The sequence below is a fragment of the Elephantulus edwardii genome, unplaced genomic scaffold (assembly GCF_000299155.1).
Source record: "Elephantulus edwardii isolate Elephantulus edwardi_28Jun2011 unplaced genomic scaffold, EleEdw1.0 scaffold00279, whole genome shotgun sequence".
Classification (NCBI taxonomy): domain Eukaryota; kingdom Metazoa; phylum Chordata; class Mammalia; order Macroscelidea; family Macroscelididae; genus Elephantulus; species Elephantulus edwardii.
In genome coordinates this window covers 1,876,867-1,882,253 of record NW_006400029.1, presented here as the reverse complement: position 1 = coordinate 1,882,253, position 5,387 = coordinate 1,876,867, and the positions used below count along the sequence as shown (strand labels likewise).

Here is a 5,387-nt window from a genome sequence, read left to right as displayed (position 1 = left end):
CAACTATTAAATATATTTTTTGAAAGGCCCTTGTGGGTTTAAATTGGTTCCAGGAAGAGCACAGGCCCCAGTCTCTGGGGACATATCTTTGCAGATGCTCATAGAAGGGCTGAGAAGCTGGATATTTAGAGAGGAAATGGGGGTGGCGGGTCAAAGGGCAGAGAGGTCAGCCAGAAATGTTCTGTCAATGGTGGTTTTAGCTGATAAATTCAACCAGATTTTGAGATCAAACATTTGCAACTAGAGACACTCCCCCAGGGGCTGTGTTTGTTTATCATGCTTTCTTGTCCCTTGGCTGGCACAGAGAGTCTATCACAGAAAGAACTTAGAAAGGAGTTCCAAGTTTTCTAAGGCACAATCCCAGGAATGGAAAACAGCTATGCAGATTGGTTTTTAAAGAGTCATAAATAAATCCCAGCAAGCGGCTTTAATAAATGTGGTGCCTGAGCAATGTAGGAAGTTGAAAATGCAACCACCCAATTACAAGCAGCTCCAAGTCCCTGGAGAAAACAAGGGAACCACCAGGTCTCCTGATTCCCAGCCTCGTGCTTTTACTTCAAACTTGATCCTATGTCTATAACTCACTGCTGTAAAGTTAGTTCCCATTTACAGCAAACCATCTTTCAGGGTTTCTGAGGCTGTAAATCTTAACAGAAGTAGACAGTCCCTCTTTCTCAGAGCAGCTGGTGAACTCAAGCCACTACATCCTGGGGGTCTTCCGGTTTAGCATCACAACATATGTCCACAATGTACCACCAGAGCTCCTGATACTATATAAGGCAATTATTTAAATATAAGCCTGGCCTGTTCCAGTTGTCATTTAGGAAGTTCTGGCGACCAGGTAGTAAGGAGCTGTGCTGCCAACCCAAAGCCAGCAGTTCAAATACCAGCTACTCTAAGGGAGAAAGGTACACAATCACCCCCAGTCTGATTTACAGCCTCTGAAAACGCACTGGAGGATCAGCAATGAGTCCGTTTTGATTCGGCGGCAAGAAGTCAGTTTATCAGTTGTCATTGAGTCAGTTCTGACTCAGGTGGCTCCATGCAGGTCAGAGCAGACCTGTTCCCTGAGGGTTTCCAATGGCTGAGTTTTCAGAAGTAGATTGTGAGGCCTTTCTTCCAAGGCAGCTCCGAGTGCACAATGACTGTGGACACCTCCCAGGGACTCCTCAAAACAGTGATGTGCTCCCCAAACTTCCCTCAAAATCTAGACCTTTAAGTTACATTTTTTTATCTTCAAAGGTCACCAAATCTAGAGGTTCTGAGAGAGATGCTGCCACGAAGTCAAGCTAGAAGGGGAGTTTGGAGAACTGTGAGCTGAGGTGCTGGTGGGCAGGTGCCCTTATAGTGCTGTCATTTCAGGAGACACCTTTCTCTTCTGCAAAACCTCGAACTTCCTCTCCCAGTGTAGGGGCCAGTGCCTAGCAATCTCTCTCTGTGCCTCCATTTGTTTGCTTCCAGAAAACACAGGCTGGAGAAGTTAACTTTACTACAGATGATGTCAAGGGAGTGCCGGGAATCCATCCATCCCTTTCACTTCCCTCTCCTCCCCTTCCATTTTTACAGGCGACCTATATTCCTTAGTTGTTTTGTATCAGAATGTCTCCAGGGTCATTTATGATCAAGGATGTGCGCTGCTCCCCCTGAGTACTGAGCAGTTTTCGTGTATTCCATAAACCTGCTCCCAGCTCTGCAGTCTTGATGGCAAGCCCGGTATTAGAGAACCACAGACTATGGTCTTGGTGCCCCCTTTGTTCAGAGTCTAACCCCCGGTGGCGATAACTGATAATTAGGACTCTGTCAGAAGTTCAGTGTGAGGTCATGCAAGTCGGGGAGGGGTGCATACAAAGCCAGGGTGAAGAAGGGTGCTGTACTTTGCCTGAGGAAGTCCCTGCTGGGTGGTGGAAACGGGTAGCTCACTAGGCTGCTCCCTGAAAGTGTGGTGATTGAATCTAGGCAGAAGCAACTTGGAAGAAAGCTATGATAATCTACTTCTGGAAAAATCAGCCATTGAAAAACCTGTGGAGCACAGTTCTATAGGGAGACATCCACGGGATCCCCATGAGACAAAATGAGATTCAGGCCCAGCTTTGCTAGAGGATTAATAGGAGATCATCCTGTGAGTAGGACTCAGGTGAGAAAGGCTAGGCTAAAGGTCACTCTTGGACTCAGAAAAAGCATGTACAGGCGAACAGAGGTGAGAGGGGTCAGGTCTGGCGAACGTGATCACCAGGGAGTGGCAGGAAAGGAAGCTGAAGAGAAAGGCAAGTGTCAAATCACCAGACTTTCTGAACCCATGGCTCAAGGGAGTTTGGACGTGATCCTGAAGCAAACAGCATTAAAGGTTTTTAAAGTGGAGATAGACGGAATTCTTCTGTTTTAGAAAAATCCCCCAGGTTAGAGGGAGGAGAACAGATTGATGATGAGGGGAGCTTGGAGGCAAATTAGATTGAGATCCCCAAGGGGCTTTTCAACAACCTTTGTCCCACTGTGGTAACCTCTAAATTCTAAAGAAAGTGAATCTTGTAGGGGAGGGGGAATGGTCCCTCTGAGAATAATTCCACGGAGGAGCTCACCACAGCTCTCTCCACAGAGTTCAACCGATTCCCTAGGACTTTTCTTACCCATCCCCCACCCCCCAATAAAATTCCAGGTAAGAAAACTGGAGATATTTTCAGTGCATCTGACAAGAGTGGTTCTTGAAGTGTGGTTCTCCCAAGTGTGCGTCAGCGTCACCCAGCAACATGTGAGAAATGGGAATTCTTGGGTGTTTCGGGAGCTCTGGTGGCCTAGTGTTTTAGAAGCTGTGCTACAAACTCCAAGGCACACGGTTCAAACCCACCATCTTCCCCACAGGAGAAAGATGGACAATCTCCTCCCGATTAACTGCCTCTGAAAACCCACTGGAGAATCAGCTATGGATTGGTTCCGACTTGATGGTACATAACAACAACAACTAGACAGACTGAATCAGAAACTCTGAGGCCTTACTGTGTTTCAACAAGCCTTTCCGGTATTTCTGATGCAAGATTGATATGGTTGAGAACTCTCTCTCTTTCTCATTATCCTTAAGTTAGTTTCAACCCACAGCTGACCTTCCATTGGGTTCCCAAAGCAGTAAATCGAATGCAATGCAGTTGACCACCATTTGCCCTCACAGAGTTAACCTTTAGCCTAGATAATTAACCATTTATACCACCCAGGGACTTCCTCAAGCACAACTCCATTCTTCTCCTCAACTTTGTATGCACATGCTCCCTCCCTCCCTGCCCAACATTGAATGTCTAGCCAAGAATCTGGTGAATTTGAACCACCAGAGATGCTTCACTTTTGGGTCCACAGCTAAGTTCTCTACAGACCATACCTGAGCTTTCTTGAGAATACTAGCCCTGTGTATTACACACTCCCATTAGACTCTGGAGATAGCATTTTTGCCTTCAGAGAGGAAAGCTTCACATCTATCCAAAGTCATTACTAAGCAGGTTATAAGTTTCACGTGACAAGCATGAAAGTACGATAATCATAATTTATTTAATAAAATAAAGAAAATACCTTTGAAAACATACTACGTACACTGTACTCTCCAGAGGGAGGGAGATAACTCGAAAAGGCACAGACTTCCTTCCAACACATCTGTTGATCATCATTATCTACACAAACCGTCTCTTAATGCCAATGATCATCTCTCATGAAAACCCACGTAAGAGAGGCCACAGAGGCTTACAGAGCACCGGCTTTGCCCCTAGTTTGTGGCCAAAATGAAGCTCAGGTAGCCCAGTCAACAGGGAGTTGTACTTCTTTTTTTTTTTTTTTTTTGGTAGTTAAACAATGATTTTATTGCTCAAGTACATAAAGACAAATTTATGCAACCAGGGCAGAGGCTGTAGATGATTCATATTTCCAATTGGGAGGAAGGACTCTCTTTGTCTTATAGTATCGAGCCAATCGGTGAATTCGGCTTTCAGTCAGGATCAGACGGAATTTAGCATCCTTATCCTTTCTGTTCCTTTCAAGATGCTTTCGAACAGCAACAGCTTTCTTAATGAAATGGTAGAGATCCTCAGGAAGATCAGGAGCAAGTTCTTTGGACTTAAGGATTCTCAGGATTTTGTTGTCTGTCACAAAACGCACTTGTGCAACGCCATGTGAATCTCTGAGGATCACACCGATCTGGGAAGGAGTTAGACCCTTCTTAGCTAGTTTGTAGATCTGCTCCTTCACGTCATCAGACGTCAACTTCAGCCAGGTGGGGACGCTGCGGCGATAGGGCAGAGCCGACTGGGAGAAGCCCTTCCCGGGAGCATGCATGCAACCCATGATGGCGGCAGTCAGGCAACGAAAAAAAGCAGGAGTTGTACTTCTAACTCACAGGTGGCTCTGAGAAGAGAAGAAGTTCTGTGGGAGGACTATGGGCACTCTCCTCCCAGGGGGTTCACAGCCCCCAAAGACCTGGTGCCAACTCGGCAGCACTGAGGTTTTGAGTCTTCTGTGCCTAAATGTTCTTCCTACAAGTGATTTACTATTTATTTGAGGAGGCAGGACTTGAACCCCAGAAGCAATCAGTCACCCAAGGTGGCATTCAGTGGAGTGATAAAGCTCGTGGACCTCGTAGACTCAAGAGTTCTCCAGCTTTATTTAGGTGGCCTCCATCTTCACTCTTTTTCCACAGCCCTGGCTTTTTTCTCTCCCTTTTCTTAATTCTGGTTAAGGGCAATTGCATTCACTACGATATCAACAGTAGTGGCTCCTTTGATTTCTCTCATCATACTATTACTTTCTCAGCCTGCTTTCCAAAGACACACACACACACACACACACACACACACACACACACACACACACCGGAGACTGTCAGGCATACTAGATCCCAAATACTGCCAGAATTTCTAAGGTATTTGACTTACACCCCACTCGCAAACCAATAAGCCATATTGTCACCCGAGAAGAGCAGCAGGCCGCACCTCTGGTCATGATACTCAGTGGTCAACCAGTGGTAGGAATTTAGGTCTCCCTGGGTTTGTTGCATCAAAATGGAGAGAGAAGTTTTTTTGGTGCCTTGGCTTCAAGAACTCTGGCCTTTAACTCTGGTTTGGAGCACTGGGCCTCCCTCTGTTTCCCAAAGGGAGTTGGGAATACAGCAACTGCTGCATTAACAGATAACTCTAGGAAGGCAAAGCAAGACCTGTTCTATAAATAAACATACCACTCCTGGATGATGGGCTGTCCTCCTCCCCACTCCCACCCCCAGTCACCCTCGTGACGTTAGCAGAGCAGAACAGAGCCCAGCAGCCTGCAGCCAAGGGATTAGTGCAATCACAAGGTCAACAATAGATACCCCGTCCATAAATACTCCTGGAGAGCGTTAGTCACTGGACAGGAGCCAGGAG

General features: G+C 46.3%; 1 pseudogene; it reads right to left on the bottom strand.

Annotated features, from left to right (window-relative positions):
* Positions 1 to 3,861: 3,861 nt before the first annotated feature.
* Positions 3,862 to 4,317, bottom strand: LOC102867808 (annotated as a pseudogene).
* Between the last annotated feature and the right edge of the window lie 1,070 nt (positions 4,318 to 5,387).